The 17,908-nt window shown below is 44.7% G+C and overlaps 1 protein-coding gene and 1 pseudogene across 2 annotated transcripts in view; both read right to left on the minus strand.

Moving 5' to 3' along the window:
- The window catches only part of LOC146991365 (von Willebrand factor A domain-containing protein 7-like), a 138,613-nt gene that overhangs the window by 79,686 nt on the left and 41,019 nt on the right, over window positions 1-17,908 (minus strand). The gene's annotated exons all lie outside the window — the stretch shown is intronic.
- Window positions 3,797-17,908, minus strand: part of LOC146991368 (von Willebrand factor A domain-containing protein 7-like) — a 30,812-nt pseudogene continuing 16,700 nt past the window's right edge. Inside the window, exons 6-17 of the transcript XR_015034560.1 lie at window positions 15,850-16,031; window positions 15,589-15,758; window positions 15,278-15,390; window positions 11,678-11,794; window positions 11,410-11,583; window positions 9,709-9,841; window positions 9,446-9,598; window positions 9,271-9,363; window positions 8,106-8,377; window positions 7,756-7,889; window positions 4,309-4,468; window positions 3,797-4,171 (exon numbers count right to left, since the gene is read on the minus strand). The product of XR_015034560.1 is annotated as a von Willebrand factor A domain-containing protein 7-like (transcript). The remainder of the gene's footprint in view (window positions 4,172-4,308; window positions 4,469-7,755; window positions 7,890-8,105; window positions 8,378-9,270; window positions 9,364-9,445; window positions 9,599-9,708; window positions 9,842-11,409; window positions 11,584-11,677; window positions 11,795-15,277; window positions 15,391-15,588; window positions 15,759-15,849; window positions 16,032-17,908) is intronic.

Raw genomic sequence — 17,908 nt, forward strand, 5'->3', positions numbered from 1 at the left:
AGAAAGGCGAGTTTAATCGAAATGCGGATCCTGACAATTACGCACGGGACAAAAATATTTATTTGACCTATTTATATTGTGAGAAATTATGTGACATTTTGGCAATAACTAGTACACTAGTATGTTGTCTGATATGCTGCATAAAAACGAGAGTAATGTCAGTAGTTTCTGTTTAAAACATGCTGTTTCAACCGTCCCTCCTCTGTGTCTCAAACGACCCGCATAGGTGGGGCGTTTGAGACAAATGTCAACTTACGTTCAAAGTTATAAAACAGCGCGATCATCCAACATATGTGTTAAATTACACTTGTAACTAAGAGAATACACATGTGAGTTGTTGATCACATGATAAAAATGTTTGTGTACATAACGTCATCTTTGAAAAAGACGTTTAAATGAAAAGTGTATCAATCGACCCGGCGTTCCCCTAACACAAATTTTTAAAAAATGACAGTGGGGCGGTGTTTAGCTCAGTTGGTGGAGCACCCGCCCCCTGAGTGGAGGCTATGGTCCTCGCTGCAGGCGGCCCCGGTTCGAGTCCCGCGTCGGACGGCCCTATCCTGCATGCCATTCCCCCCTCTCTGCCTCCCATTTCCTGTCACACTCTGAACTGTCCTATCTAATAAAGGCATGAAAAGCCAAAAAATATACTTAAAAAAAAAAAAAAATGACAGTTGTTGTTGCTCTAGTTTTTTGTTTGGATAAGCTTCATATTTAAAAGCGCAATGTTCAGCTGTCAGAAATTAAAAGCAGCCTCCTCTTGTTATATTTGAAGCAACACTGTTGCTTCAGGCTGTGATCAGCTTTTTTGTAGGCTATCGCTGCCTACTTTCCATTAAAACAACCTGCTGCTCTTGGCTGAAATCAGCCCGTTGTGGCTCCATTCTAGATTAAAGTAGCATCAACAAAGTCACTGTTAACAAACAAACAATTCTTCCATTCCTGCAGCCATTGGTCTCAATGTTAACGATGGCAAAATGTCCAGATATTTTATTACTTTATGAAAATAAGTGAGTTAAAAAGAAGTGGGCTACGCATTTCTGATTTGATTTGGCTTTTCGTGTATTTGGTTAAACACATAGCTATAAGTAACAGGAGAGAGACAGTGAGAGCGAGAGAGACGAGGAGAGAGAGAGGTCCGCTGGGTGAGCTAGATTAACTTTTAACGGGAGAGAGAGCGGCGCACCGCGCTGTCAAAGCTCGTCTCAGCCATAGGTCTCAGCAGATGTGTGCTTTCAAGGCAATTTAGACACGAACGAGTCATTCAGGAATAATTTCCAACTCCATGTATGTTGGCGTTATTTTTTCCTAAGTAGTGGCCCATCCAAAATGACTGTGGCCCGTCCAAAATTGAAATCCTGGCGCCGCGCCTGCTGTAACCACTGTGATACAATAAAAAACAACAACATTGATCTGATTGACCGGCGTAGCGGTCCCTCTCTCCATTCACTCTCTAGCTCTCTCGACCACAGCTGCAAATGAAGTAGCCTATGGCCTATGAACAGTGCCACTCTCCATTGCAGCTACGTTGTGGTCAAACGTGGAATTATCCCAAAATCTTTTGAGCTGCATCTCAGTACGATGCTTCCACCTAGTGGCTACAATGTGACCTACAATTTCACGCAACGCGTGAATCACGCTTTCCGTGAGGGAAACGTCCAAATGAAACTAGTACCCACTGTACTAATTTCGTGTAGACATTGCCAACGTAACCAGATGTAAATATTTATAGCCTATATTTTGAACCGGTCAATATTTATATAACAATTATTTCTATACTATAAAAAAATCTGTAAAATTAATACTTTTATTGTGCACCCCTCTATACATTCTATGGGTGTATTATTTTTGAAAAATGTATCATTTTGATGATAAAGTTGTAGTTATATAACCTTTAACTAACAACAATAGCACAGCCAGGATTTTCGCATTTAAACTTTTTTTTTTTAAGCCTGCAAATCGTGTTTATGTTGTGATTTTGTGTTTTGGCCTGTTGCGCCACCCACCGCTCTCACCCAGTCACACAGTCAGTGGCATTTCAGCCTCCGGGTTGCCAGTTAAAGTCCCCCTACAGCGACCCTTTTTGGTTATTTTAAAACATTCTCTGTGGTCTTTAAATTGTGATTATGAAGTTTTTAGCCAAAATCACAAAACCTGTGCCATTTCCCAGGGCTCTCCTTCTGCACAGCACCAGCAGCTCATTAGCAATGCGCCTCTGGAGGGTGGGCGGAGACTGCACTGCTCTGCACCCGCCCAGCCACCCCCCCCACACGCTCGCTGACAGCTGGACATTGTACAATTACCGATTCAGCGCGTTTAGCGTAAAAGTGCACACTGGGATTCAATCCCAGACTGGAATATAGTCCTTGCTCATGGTGCAAGCTGCTCAACCAGGTGAGCTATACCTGTTATACCTTGGCAGCTACACCAAGCTGTCAAGCCTTTCACCTCTGAGCCAGATCGGGAGCAGGAGCTTGTAGCACTAGTGCCCTCCCCTGGGGTTGTAACACGACAACTCCAGTCTCCCTGAAACTGCCAGTTTGCGTCTGCTATTGGTTCACAGCAATTTGAAGGCAGAAAAACTCAGAAATGCAATTTTGCTCTTCCTTTTCTGCTGATATGTCATCTAACACAAGAAAAATGCCACAGGAACACGAAAAACACGATTTTCATGGGAGGGGGTCTTTAAGCTACCACTGGCCTGCAGCTACAGCTGGGAGATAAAGTGATCTCCAATTGAGATCACGATAAAAAAAAATGATTTTGATTATCGGCTATGGTCGTATTTCCTTGATATCACACTCTGCCGTCTGATACACCGCCTCATGTCGTGAGCAGTTAGTTTGAGCTGCAGCAGCTTAAGCTAAAAAGGGAACAATTTCAAAGTGAAAGTTGGAAAAGATGGAGGAAATGTGGTGAAATGGAGCCGATGCTAAATAAAGTGTTGGTGAACATGTGGAGCGGTTCATGAGATGAGTCCGGCCCGGTCAGTTCGTAATGTGTTATGATCCGACGGTAAGAAAGAGGAGGAGAAAACTCTGACTGTGAACACTTGTGACATTTATTCTGTGGTAACACGTCTCATATGTTGGCTCATCTACAGCATGAAGAACATGTACAAAGGCTCCTGTTGATGCAGGGTTACAGTGTGTGTGTGTGTGTGTGTGTTTGACGTGAACTCCGCTCATAGTTACTTTGAGTCTGAGCAATAAAACAAAGTCAAAAGCTAATCAAGAACCTGCTAAAACTACAGAAATGCGAACACATAGAAGATATGTTTACCATGATAACAGATGTAGATGTACTGCTGCTTCATCCCTCTGACTGCGGGTAGTAACTAATGCAGTCTAACATGTTTTAGAGAGGCATAATCATCTTTATATTCAGACTGTGTGGTTGAGCAAAGCAGAAGTAAGTTACGCATGTGGTGTTAACAAGAAATCGAAGCCAACAAGAAATCAATCAATAGAGTGGTACATAACGTTATATATCATAAACAATGTTACAATGTGCATATTTATGTAGTTTTATCTGTCATGAACAAGAGATTACGGGGTGCATTTCTGTTGCGGTGCGCAGAGACGAGAGCTGGGATACCGGGGCGGTGGTCCCGATCTTGCAAAGTTGTTTTTCAGCCAAGAGACAGAAGGCAGAGAGCCTCCATTATCCCTCGTAACAAGTTAAACCATCTTTAAACCATCACAATCATTCCAAAGCTGTTTAAGGCAAAAATGTAGCATAGTTAAGCTACAAACCCTGCGCAGTAAAATTATTAACACTGTGCCTGATGCTAACTTCAAGGCCGCACTACAAAAGGAGAAAGCAGGCACAACAGTGACAATGACAGAGTTGAGGCAGGTGGGCCACCTGAACGAACAATGGATTGGTAGCATTTTCCCACATTGCCAACTTTATCCACAGCTACAAACTCAACAATCTGAGAGCAGCAGGAGGCATTGTATTTCGCCTGGACACCAGGAACACTCAGAGATGTGTATGAGAGGGTTCCATCACCCTGTTGCAGCCAGATTCTCTCAATCCCAGTGCCGTTTGCATCAGTAAGGTTGGCCGAGAGCTCCCACTGGAAAGGTCCACACTGAGACACATCTTGAGGGCAATCATCAGCCAGCACACTCACCACTTCACACAAAGGACCAACAAAATCTGTAATCTGGACAGAGAACAGAAAAAGCAAAGGGATACATGTACATTAACTTTAGATAATGCATAATAGCTGTATAACCTTTGCATAAATGTCCAAAAACTTAATTACACTCCCTTCAACTAATCCAGGATGTGACTGGTTACCTTTTTAACAACAGACATTCTCAGAACAATGTAATTGGTGTCGGCGCCACTGGACGACTTGGCTTCCAAAGTCAGAGTGACATCAGTGCCTGATGGTGTGTTGGCAGGTGGCGTAATGGTCAGTGAATTATTAGAATATAATCCGGTTGTCAGGGTGATGCTGTCAAGAGAACAGAAAAAAATACCCTTCTTAGTTATAGGAAATGTATCTGTGTGTGTACAATTCACAGATGTGATTTTGATTCAAATTTAAAAATCATATCAAATTATACTTATAATTTGTTTATTATGTAAGGAGGTGAACTTATCCAAGGAGCCTCCAGAGGCCTGTACTGCGAAGGAGGCTCAACATACCAAGGCTTTGTGCTCAAGATGCAGCTCAACAAACCCTCAAGTCCGCAATCAGAGCTAAACGGTACTGTGACGGTGGTTATCAACTTAATTAGTCAAGTCCGGTTCTCAGCTTTGTGCTCTGCGCGCGTTCACATAAAAGGGGGCGTTTGACGTCATATTATTCTACTTCCGCACGAAATTGATCCACAACGGGCTGATTTCAGCCAAGACGAGTGCAATTGTTTTAATGGAGAGAGTATGAGCGATATTTAAAAAAAGCATGAAGCAACAGTGTTGCTGCAAATATGACAAGAGGAGGCTGCTTTTAATTTTTCTGACAGCTCTTGCGCTACTTTTAAATATGAAGCTTTATCCATATAAACTAGAGCAACATCAACTGTCATTTTAAATTGTTATATTGTTATATATTTCACTGATCGCAATTATAATGCGAGTGTGTGTTTTATTGGAAGCGAGGCTGAATAGGTTACAGTGAGGTTTTTTTTTTAGGTGCTTCTGTAGCTACAAGCAAATCTCATAAACTAAGACCTTTTTAAATGTGAAAACAGCGGAGACTCATTCAAGATTTGCGTTTGGGCAACACTGAAATATAACAGGCGACACATCGGAATTAATTTATTCACGGCCACAATAAGTGAAATTATTAACTTTACCGATTATCCATCTGATTATCTGTCCTGCTGCGAGCGGACAACTTCTATCAGTCGTGACTGACTGTACCTATATAAAAGTAAAATATAGGCTATAGTCTAATATATAATGAGCTCCTGACGCTCAGCTCAACGGGTGAGGAGGCGGAGACAACTCTCGGCGGAGACGCTCAGAGAGAAAGTCAACAGCAGCGGATCAGCTGATCTCTCCCTCCGTACAAACGCTCCGTTCTGATCCAGCTCCACTGGACTTTCAAAGTAAAGGTGCCGCCAGCTGTAAATGAGTTAAAATAGTGAAACAGCGGCGCTTTTATAGCCGGTTTTATGATTAAACTCTGAACAAAACCTGGTCGGGACCAGGTTATGAGCTAAGCATAAGTTACCATGGTGATCTAGCCTCGTTAAAAGACAGCCACCTTCGCAGTACAGGAGAGGCTGGCTTTACACTCAACATACCTCGCTAACCCACTAAACTGGCTTCGCAGTACAGGCCTCTGGAGGTGCCCGCTTGTTGTTTTGTTCTAGTACTGTCTGTGGCCTTCTTCTTTATTGGTTGCGGCCATTTTAGGTCACAACCTGATGTTTTGTGCTAAGGTAAGCAGCTAGAGCTACATCTCTCCACTAGAGATGGAAAAATAAGTTATTGTTTGTCACTATACAGGTGATTGGTTTGACAAATATGAATGTTAGGAGTCATATCAATGTGGGGATTCTGTTATGGGTGTAAGTGACTTCTGGGGGGTTTGTTAAGGTTATTATGCTAGAGAAATGTGTTGCTTCTTTGCATATGCTCGCACACACACAGTCTCACTCACTCGCTCATTTACAACCACACATACTCTTTCAATCACCCTGGCACACACCTGTTACTTGCTGGTTATACATCTTATGTGTTTATGTTTATCTGTAAAGGGTCCTCTATGATGCTATTAATGTGGGTGATCTATAAATATTAGGGGTGTAACGGTACACAAAAGTCACGGTTCGGTACGTACCTCGGTTCAGGGGTCACGGTTCGGTACGGTTTCGGTACAACAGACACTAATTGAATGTAAAACTAAAATCTGTCTTGTGTTATAAAAGTTAAAAGAAAAAAGAATACAAAATAAAACAAGTGCATTAGGAGTGTTATAATGCCATTCATTAATTCTAGAGGAAAAAAAACGTGCACTTGACAACTGGCAACTATTATTCGAATTATTAAATTATTATTATTATTAAAAAAATATTATTAAAAAAACAAAACAATAAACTGACATCAATGTTGGTTTACACAGTTAAATTAGACTAGCAGTTACTTTGGTGATGTTTCTGGTCCTGCCTGTGTTCATAAAACATATTAGGCAGCTACACGCACATCCCCCAAAAAACTGAAGACTAGGTGCTGGACCACCAAGAAAGACACAGGTAAGGAAAAAAGGAGACCGCACACTAGTTAAAAGCTCCCGTGACAGTTTAATGTCACTCACACGTTTCGGGCGTCAGCCCTTCATCAGACAAAATGTGCCTGATAGTGTGCGGTCTCCTTTTCTCCTCACCTCTCTGTGTTCATGTCAAGAGGCTTAAAGCAGCGGGATAAGTTGTTGCACACAACTTGTCTTTTTCCTTGCACCAGTGATTGACATGAGGCAGGGAGGGAGGGAGGGGAGGCGGGTGAACATGCGCTACGTGTTTGATGCGTTTCTAGCGACGCACCGCGCATCCGTGAAACATCGCCGACGGACTTGTCCGGTGGACCGGTCGCGAGCATGGATGTATTATGGTCGCGAGCCGCCGCCGCCGCCGCCGCCGCCGTTTGTTTCATTGAGAAGCCACGGTGACATGAATGAAGCAGACAGCTCTCCTCCTCTAACTTCACTCTCTCATCACTTCTCTTCTTCGTCTGCTATGACGGCTGCAGGCAGCTTCGAGGCTCATTACCGCCACCTGGATTCGAGTGAGGACTCGACTTTTTTTTTTTTTTTTTTTAATATTCATTCAGACGTTTTCGTCGTGTGACTGTGTGCACCGAACCGTGACCCCCGTACCGTGACGGCACGGGACGAATACATATACCGTTACACCCCTAATAAATATCCTTAAATTATTGAAAATACCGCACTTGCTCACTTGCTTGTTCTTGGGCGCCTTTGCTATACCCATATTCCTCCATCAGGAGGCGCTTCCATTGGACCAATGCATGTCGTTACTCTCTTTTCCAGTGCTCTAGTTACCATCAGAAAGTAGCTAATCCAGGCTTGTGTTTCCTCAATTTCCAGTGTTTGCACCAAGCCAACCGAATCTGTCTCCAATTACACGAATATATATCAGTTCATAATGCACAGAGTGTTTTCCATTTCTTCTCCTTGACCTGTGCTCTGTGAGGGTTAGTATTTTTCCAAAATGATACCCGTCAGTATTGATAAGGACATTTATGAAATAACTATTTTTAGTTGCTTCTCACCTTTCTGGGTATTTCATGGGGAGGTTTCTGTCATTTCTAGCACTGATTTGGTACTGACCACCAGAGCCCTGGGTCATTACACTAAAGGGGAGCCTGAATTCCTGTCCTGGCTCCACACTGCGGTCCACCACAGCCTGAAGAGAAATTGGAAGAAAGAACGAGGGAAAGAAAAATGTGAATAAGTGATATATCATTGTAATTCTTCAAAAAGGAAACGCAGTTGGATTTATTTGAGTATTTACATTCAGTAAGCCCATTTCTTTGCTACTCCTTGTTTTCTGTAAATGATCATCAAATAGAAGCTGCACAAATGGATTCACAGGTTGTGAGGAGGATGTGAAGATACAGACCTGGATATTCACTTTGGAGACTGACATCTGGGTGGTGGACTGCCTCTGAAATTCAGTGTTTGACACTTTGTCTGTTCCTTTCAAAATGACGAGAAACTCCCCCTCAGGGACCTTGTCAACAGTCACCAGAATGGACCCGCTACCCATGTCAGTCACTGTGCTATTGCTCATAGTTTCAGGACCAGACACAGTCACGAGGCCAATGCTTCCAACAGTCATTGAGGACGGACCTCTACTTCCCATTACTGTGACCATCAAGGAGGCTGGCTGGCCTGGGTTTTGAGAGGAGAGAAGAAAAGTAGGGACAGGAATGAGTGTAAAATTCATTTTTATGGACAAAAGTGGTTGTGATTGTTTCAAAAGTAAATTCCAAGAGGGTTGGCATGGGTTGTACAAAAAAAATAACCAATAGGTGAAATGTCAGCCATGCAATCCATTGTAAGAAAAACACTGATTAGCCTCATGAGCTTATTCTTAAGGTACAGGTGTATGTTACTGATCATTACAAACAACAAACTGTAATATTGTGTAAATATTAAAGAGGAACTATGCAAGATTTCCACCTTAATTAAACAGCTTCGGGGCAATTGTGAGGGTTAAATGACTTGTTACAGGAAGAACGGAGGCTGTCTGCCTTCCCCCTAGGCTCTCTTGGCCAAAAACCAACCTTGCAAAATCAGCACCTTCCACCCGGTGTCCCAGGAACATGGACTTTTTTTTACGGTACTATGACAAAAATAAGCCCAGTAATCCGTAATCTCTTGTTATAATATACAAGAGAATACATTGTTTACTGGCTGCTCTGTGCATTTGACTTACTGTGTAGGGCGATGTAAGAGTATACGACATGGACCACCAGAGCTATGATGGAGCGGAGATGGAGCGCACACGGTGGAAATGCTCTGATTGACTTGAATGGGAGCAAATTGCTCCGGTGCTCGCAACAGAGGCGAAGCGGAGACGGAAATTGGGGGTCAGCGCTGAGTTTTTATGACAGTGAAAATATGCACTCTGAGGCTGTAGAGGGAGCTCCATAGAGAAAAATAAAGCAACCAAAACAGTGGAAATTTGACTGCATGTTATTTATAGTATTATTAAATTTGAAGAAAATGTCCAGAACATATCAAATGTACAACTGACACACAAAAACTGATTATTATATTACCTGCTTTTGGACGCCCACTGATCACTGCAAATCCTGGGTGAGGTCCCTTGAAGCTTTCCACAAAGTCATAGATAAATGTAATGGTACTCTGACCTGGAAACACAAGCACACACTGATATCGTGACTGCAGAGAGAATAAATTTGCAGCTTGTACAGATCAAGCAAAGGACAAGACCTGTGACTTTAAGTGTGTATGGTTGGGTGGACTTAATGTTGATCTTCCACATTCCTGTCTGCTTGTCAGCGTTGAGACAAATTCTTCTCAGGTTGCCCACTGTCTGAATGGTTCCCAGTTTACCAGTGGCCTCAGTGTTGCTCTGGCTCACACCTGGGGGTTTTCACCATGTATTATTCATCATAAAGAGACAAAAGTCTACGTCTAAGAAAGATGGAAAAATAACACATTTTTAAAACATTGCTTCGAGACTGGACTGCTACCTGCAGGGTTGGTCAGTGTGAAAGTAATGGATGTTCCTGTGATGTATATGGTGATGTGGCGAAGAGATTCATCCAGTGCAAAGGAGAAAGTCTCTTCCTTCGCAGGGTTCCTTGCTCGCTGAAGAACTGTAACCTAATGCAGTGAGGGTTGGGGTTAGAGAGCAAGAGAAGGGGGGTAGAGGGGAAGAGGGTCTGGCTGCAGACATCCGATGTCACGTAGGGCTGCTTTTTTATTTTTATTTTTATTTAAGGAGGACAGTGCACATTAATAAACATTAATAAACACTAATAAACGTAAAGGTGCCAATGTTAGCCAAAGGCTGATTTTCGACTGTAGCCATTAAAATGAACAACAAGGACATAAGGAACATAATTCATAAAAGCAGGAAAATACAAGAAACACAAAAATCAGCACACGAATTGGAACATATCCAAACAGAAACCAACAGACAATAAAACTAAAAAAAGAGACAATTAACATGACACTACTATAAAAAAAAAAACCAGGATGTATAGTGCAATTAAATAAATTTAGGTGAGATGAATTGTTTACAATGGATACAGTAAAATGGATGGAGATGCAGCAATGCAAAGACCAGAGCGGGGTTTCATTGCAGGCTCCACTCTCAGGCCACCTCCACTGTCTGGACGCTCGGGACAGGAAGTGCACACAAGAAACTTCCAAATAAAACTGCGTAGACACTTTTGGAGGAAGTGCCTTTGTCGTTGATTTATATAATTAATCAACACTGTAACGCGTGTCTCTCAGCAACATTATTATTGCATTACATTAACTGTCAAATTGGGGTAGAAACTCTGTCAATATTTAGCAACATAAGTTAATAGAAAAACATTTAACTTGTTGATTGGACAGTCTTCCAGTCTTTTATTTGTCCAAAAAAGAAAAGGAAAAAAAACACCTCTCATATTTATCGTTGAATAGTTTAACAGCAGGCCTAACGTACCTAAATAAGGAGGTTAGTTATTTGAAATCAACTAACATATTAATTAACATAATTAATCTAAGATTTTTTCATTGCCTCAGCATCTCATGTATAAAAATTATTGAAGATAAATACATTATTTAGTCTACATTACATGATTCCACCCAAGTCTTTTATATGGTATACTTATTAATGGTACAAAAATAAACTAAAATATACCATCTGGAATGAAATTTTAAAAAAGAAACCCTATTGTATTCGAAAGTCAACCAAGAGAGCAGGCTGGACTCGAACCCGTGCCACTCCAGTAAAAAACTGCAGAGGCTATTTGTTGCGGACCATCTACCAGGGGAGCTATTGAGGTGACTTTTATGGACTGTAAAGACAAACTAAATCCTTATTTCATCTTCATTTAGACAACAAATAACCTGAGCGTCAACAGCCCACCCACATAACATTCATTCAGTAATTTGCGTGAGATATATACAGTACATACCCTACTAATAAAAGCGGCTAGTAAAACGGTAATGCAACCCGTGCATTCATACTTACAGTACTGTTGCCATGGTGGTAATCAAGTCCTTTTGGAGACGCAAAAAAGTGTGTTATTTCCAGGCCTGACAGTGGAGGCGGCCTGAGAGTGGAGCCTGTAACGGAAGCAGTCCCACGCTGGAGGTTTGCAGCCAGGCCCCTCTCAGAGAAGAACACTTTTGATTCTTCAAACTGGTCCAACCACCAAACACCTGCTGAGTCTTACCAGAGCTGAGGTAGAGGTGTCAAGGATGACGTCTGTTGCCTGAGGCAGCTGTGCCTTGGTCACCTGGATGGCCTGGCCTCCAGAGGCCAGAGCCAGCTCCTTGTAGTCATCTAAGCTAGCACTTTGGAGGGAACGACGACGCCTCGTTATTGTATTGGTTATTAAGAATGACACCTGTGGAAATTAGAAACATCTTTTAAAGTTATATGTACATACTGTAGATAAACCGAGTGAACATAGATAATCACTGGTGTTGATCATTATTTACTTTTGACTTGGTGCTCCTGATGAGAGCAACAATGGTGTCTTTGAGGGCGATGTCTTTGGCTGTGGCATCAGTAAAAACGTAGATGTCGGAGTAAGCTGGGGCACCAGTGAGAGCCAGCTGAGGAAACAAGCACCACAAATACATCTAAAATATCCTCAAAAGCTTCCTTTCAACAACCATTCCACTTACAATGTGACAATATTGTAACGTTGCGGGGTAGCTGGGTGGCTAACGGAAGAACGGGAGGAGACGAGATCAAAGTTGCTAGCTCAACTGAGCCCAGATTTATTCCCTCGCCGAAGCACAGCTAACCCGAGGTTGAGGTGTCCCCCGGAAAACAACAAACAGCGTGGCTAACCCTCGGAACTCAGGAACAGTCTCCCTTCGTGCTCACAAGCTTTTTCCCCCCTGCATAACAAAAACTCCTCCCCCGACGTAAACACTGTCGTAAAAACACACATCTTCCCCTCCCTTCCCTGAACACATCTGTCAGCCCCTCCTCACTACGGTGGACATCTCCCTCAATTTAACACACTGTAACACTACACACACATCAGTAAATCACCCAGCGTTACACTGCCCCCCCCTTTCTAAATCTCCTCGCCCCGAGGAGCCAACTTTCAGTCCAAATAACGCTGGGGAACTCTGCGTTGCCTTCTGGGTCGGGGGGTTCTGCCCTCCCCGAAATCCTGCGTGGGAATAACCGCTCCAAGCGGCGTGACTTGCACATCTCTCTCCAGAACGTCAGCTGAATGTCGGTGCCCCCTTGGAAAGCACTGTGGAGCTGGGGTTCCCTCCGCAGGAGGTGTCTGAACAGGTGGTGAGGATCGACGATCCTGCCCGAAGCTTGGTTGATTCACTCCCCGGTAGGGTGCTAGACGATCGCGGTGTATCACCACAACCCGGCCTCTCCCTGTCAGCCTCACCCTGTAGACTACCTCCCCGACTCTTTCCAAGACCCGACAGGGCCCGATCCAGTTACTCTGCAGCTTGGGGGATTTCCCTTTGGTCCGCTTTGGGGCATAGACCCACACCAGGTCCTCCGCTTTGAAGTGAGTCCCTCTTGTATGCAGATCATAGGCTCTCTTCTGTCGGGCCCCTGCAGTCTCAGCTTGTCCCCGCGCAAACTCATGTGCTTGCTCCAGCCTCTGTCTTAGCTGGGTAGCATACTCTGGACCAGCTGGTACTTGGGGGGTATCTGGCGGGCGTCCATACGCCAGAGTGGGTGGGGTCCTGAGCTCCCTACCCAACATCAATAGGGCTGGTGTGCATCCCGTGGTCTCCTGTGTCGCTGAGCGGCAAGCCAATAAGACTAGGGGTAACTGCAGATCCCAGTCCTTCTGATCCTTTGCTACTACCAGCGCTAGCTGTGCCCCCAGAGTGCGATTAAACCTCTCAACCAACCCGTCACTCTGGGGATGGAGAGGCGTCGTCCTGGTCTTATGGATCCCAAGCTGCTTGCACATTTCCATGAACAGCTTGGCCTCGAAATTCCTCCCTTGGTCGGAGTGCAGCTCAGCGGGCACCCCAAAACGACTAAACATCCCCTCAATTAGCACCTCACAGACAGTAGCCGCCTCTTGATCTGGCACCGCCACTGCTTCGGGCCATTTGGTAAAATAGTCCATTGCTACCACCACATAGCGATGTCCCCGAGGTGTGCGGGGGAAGGGGCCAAGAATGTCAACAGCCACTCTGTCCATTGGTGCTCCCACCTGGTACTGTTGCAGTGGCGCTCTACTCTGGCCTGGGGGTGTGGGGGCTGTTGTTGCCGGGGTTGGTGGCGTGGTGACTGAGAGGATGGGGACTGGAGGGGTCTCACATTCCCACCCTCTGTAAAGATCTGTTCAACCTCCTGAGCACGTTCCAGTGCCTCTTCCCATGATAAGGCGTTGCTAAGCCGCACCTGCTCCCGCAACCTGTCAGGTTTCAGGCCACTGATGAAGGCCTCCTTCAAGAGAATAAATCTCTGATCTTCAGTGAACTCAGGGAAAGCTTTGCGAGCTAAGTGGCGTAGCTCCGCTGCATAGACTCCCAGTTTCTCACCTTCTCTGCGTGTTCTCTCATTGAACAGACGTCTGGCGGTTGACTTACTCGTTGGGTCCCCAAACTGCCGTTCTATAGCACACGCTATGGCTTGAGAATCAGTCATGTCCATTTCTGAGACATCCAACAGAACCCTTCTGGCCTCCCCCTCTAGAGCTGCGGCCAACTGGACGGCCCTCTCAGTCTTGTCCCACTGGTTGGCTCTAGCTATCAGCTGGAATTGCGTCCAGTATGTCTCCCAATCAGTAGCGCCATCATATCGCCCTGCCTTCACTTGGTCTCTCTTCTGCTGAGCTGTAGCCATGGAAGCTGGGGAGGCACCAGTCATAGCTGCAGTGAGTGCTTGTGTGAGGGCAGCGGTCAGTAATGCAGTGGGGTCATGGAGAGACACTTGGCCCGAGTGGGGAGTGTTGGTGGGGGCACAGCCAACATGGTCCACTGCAGGGGAGTAACCATCATGTGGAGTGCAGCTTGTCCTATCCCTTATCTGTTCAGATGCGAGTGAGCCCATGTAGTTAGTGTGGTCAGCTGCCAAGCTAAAACAAGTCTCTGGGGTTGGTGTTTGAATGACTGGTGTTCTTGAACTATTGATTACATTACCAGGGCCTGTTCCATTACTCTTTTTAGCCACCATGCTAACAGTTTCTAGCTGTGAAACCAAAGCATCCTGATAGCTAGCTTCCCCAGCAAATGGGCTATCCAAACCAGGCCATGGTACTGGAACACCTTCGGTAACAGAGCTAACTGGTCCATAGTGGGTTTGTGCATGGCTATTTTGAGTCAGGGGCAATACTTTGTCAGAATCCTGTAGCAATGGTTGTTCACCAGGAAACTCACTGTCACATCCTTGGTCAGTAGCTCTGTTGCGTTGTCCATCCCCCTCAGCATAGCTTTCTTTTAGCCACTGCCTGAACATTCCCTTCTCAGTTTCTGTCCGAGCATCACTTGAACGCCACATAACTTCTTCCCGAGCTTGCCTCGAACGCACCACTCCGTCATTCCGAGCTGCACTCAAACGCACCTTCTCGTCTTTTCCACCTAGAGACGGCCGCCGCTCCTTCACCTTCGTCTCCCCCGACGGTGGCGGCATTAGCCATCCGCTAGCTTCCATCGTCGCCGTCCAGCTACCGGAGATGTGGGGTAAGTCCAACACTTCTGACACCAGTGTAACGTTGCGGGGTAGCTGGGTGGCTAACGGAAGAACGGGAGGAGACGAGATCAAAGTTGCTAGCTCAACTGAGCCCAGATTTATTCCCTCGCCGAAGCACAGCTAACCCGAGGTTGAGGTGTCCCCCGGAAAACAACAAACAGCGTGGTTAACCCTCGGAACTCAGGAACAGTCTCCCTTCGTGCTCACAAGCTTTTCCCCCCCTGCATAACAAAAACTCCTCCCCCGAAGGAAACACTGTCGTAAAAACACACATCTTCCCCTCCCTTCCCTGAACACATCTGTCAGCCCCTCCTCACTACGGTGGACACCTCCCTCAATTTAACACACTGTAACACTACACACACATCAGTAAATCACCCAGCGTTACAATATAATTGCTTTACCCGAAGTCCTGACAGACACATCTCAGGTGCATCTCCCCCTCCATCTGCTTTGAGTTCAGAGATTTCTGTTTTCATCTTCTCAGGGTCTGTTGTCCTGATCATTGGACCAAATTCTACATAAAGAAAACAAAAAAAAAAATTAATTATTACAGAACCACTGTGACTGTGTGCAGTTATATAAGATTTAACACAGTTTGCCCATATATTTTACAATGTATTTAATTTATGATATGTATTACAACTCAGCAGTGAAGAATTAAAAAACTGTTCTAATGATTTCTTATACATCCAGTAGATATAAAGATTCATACCAGGGTCATTGAAGGGCACCAGGATGTACAGAGAAGGCTCATCTTGTGTTCCTTTTTTGCTGTCAATTATTTCATAAACAACATTCCTGGCTTCTTCAATGTCATCAGCCATACTGCCAGTGGTGTCAATAACAAAGCACACAACAGATGAGCGAGCAATCCCCATCATTCTGGGAGAGAAAAAAAATAACTGTCACCATCCCATGATTCAATTTTCAGATTGTACAGCAAGTAGGTATTTTTCCCATCTGGCCGTCATACCTCAGAAAGTCATTGTTACCAGCAGCTGAGCAGATGTCCTCTCTGTAGACTTGCAGCGGTGGCTGCAGTCACAGCAGCATCATGGAAAGCCGAATTGTCAAAACGACGCTCATCTTTGCTGATTCCATCATGAGGAATCTCTGAGCTAGTCAGGTCAGTCTCACCGCCATGGCTGCATTTACCTGGCAGAGGACAGAGGGGGCATATCGAACTGCATCATTCTTTAATTGTAACATTTTTTATATTTACAAAAAAAATGTACACGGTTTGAGGTGACAAATGTTGATCTACATGAACGCCTGGTCCTCACTTGCCCACACTGTTACCCGATGAGGGCAAAAATGTCCACGGACAAAACGCCATAAAAATAGTATACCTTAATATTTTTTCCAGTTTTTTTTTTTTTTTTTTTGCATAGATCTTCTATTCTACTTCTCATCTGATGATCCATACCAAATATTCAATTTATTTCAGACTTTTAACCCCTTAAATGTCAGTAGGTCCTATGAAAAAAAATGGCTAAAAACGCACACAAAAAGGGGGGTATTTTCAAAATACTGAATGCAAGCTGGATTTGTTGGGTGGTGATTTTACCAGGCTTGGACATGTCATTGATTAGTAACACACTTGATCTGAATGGATTTTTAATTTTTTTTGCAATACCATTTTCCTCTTTTTATGTACACTTAAACCAGTTGAGGACAAAAATGTCCACCAACAAAATGCCATAAAAATAGTATACCTTAATATTACATTTTGGGAACTGCCCATTGGTCCGACCTCCCATTGTTTCGACCTCCCGTTACTCCGACAAAATCAACCACAAGACGGACCAATAGGAGGTCGAACCAATTGGTGGTCCCGTTAGTTCGAACTGTCATCGCTACTTTCTGACAAGCTCCTCCATTGATATGAGCATGCAGCTTTCTCTCACTCTCTCTCTCTCTGTGAGAGAGAGCAAAATAACGAGAATTACTGAAAGAGAGAGAGCTCTCAGAAACATACAGAAACGCACATCACACACACGGCCCAGAATAGCACCATATTCAGTCAGAGAGCCAGAAAGGAGCCAGATCATGTCAGATCGCGCACAACCATCATAAATGCTCATCAAGATGTGTTAACTGATGCCCCCCTCCCAGAGTACAGAGTAAAAGAAATACACATTTTTTTCTCTCCCCCGCTCCGCTCGAGTGTGGCTGAACCCGGCTTGAGCTCACTTCACAGGCACGAGCCTGCTGCAGCCGCCGCTCCTGATGACAGCAGACTGAGAGAGAAGAAAAAAAGTAAATTTCGCTTTGGTTGGGTTCAGGCAATGAAGAAAGGAGTTGGTTAAGTGCAGCAGTGCATAAAAGTCGTGCGTAATGACAGCTCCTCGTTGGTGAAACACAATAAACCGCACCTCTTCTTCCACGTGTGTCTTATTGGTGGTGGAGCCTATATGAATAATTATATAAATGCATGGTGAACAGTAGGAATGGAGAGTTGGACTAATGCTAACGAAAGTTACAGTTGTAAATACGGTTCTGAGTCCCGGATGGCCGTCAGAGGCGGTGCTTTAAGCACTGGATGACACATACCAACATTGTCATGAAGAATCCCACAACCCACCTTACTGATGAGAGGTTTAAGACCCAGGGCAAAGGACCACGCCCAACAGGTGGCGAGCAGCAACATTAAGCCGGTAAAACCAATGGAAAGTACCCAACGATGACCAAGAGGCTGCAATACAGATGTCATCCAGGGGTACGACCCTGAGGGCAGCCCAGGACGTGGAGACACGCGTGTGTAGTGGCATCTGACCCCCGTCGGCAATGCTCGACCGTTGACACTGTAAGCACAAGAGATAGTGTCCACAATCCAATGAGAAAGGCGCTGTTTGGAGAGGGCACAACCCCTGTTATGACCCCCATAGCAAACAAACAACTGTTCCGTCTGTCGCACATGTGCAGTGACACTGATATAGGCAACCAGGGCCCGCACAGGACACAAAACACGCAACTCATCATCAGCCGCTGGGGGATCAAACCACGCCAGGTGAATAGGGCGGTTGACATGG

Source organism: Trachurus japonicus, chromosome 1, assembly GCF_045865225.1.
Source record: "Trachurus japonicus isolate A0001 chromosome 1, Traja_1.0".
NCBI lineage: Eukaryota > Metazoa > Chordata > Actinopteri > Carangiformes > Carangidae > Trachurus > Trachurus japonicus.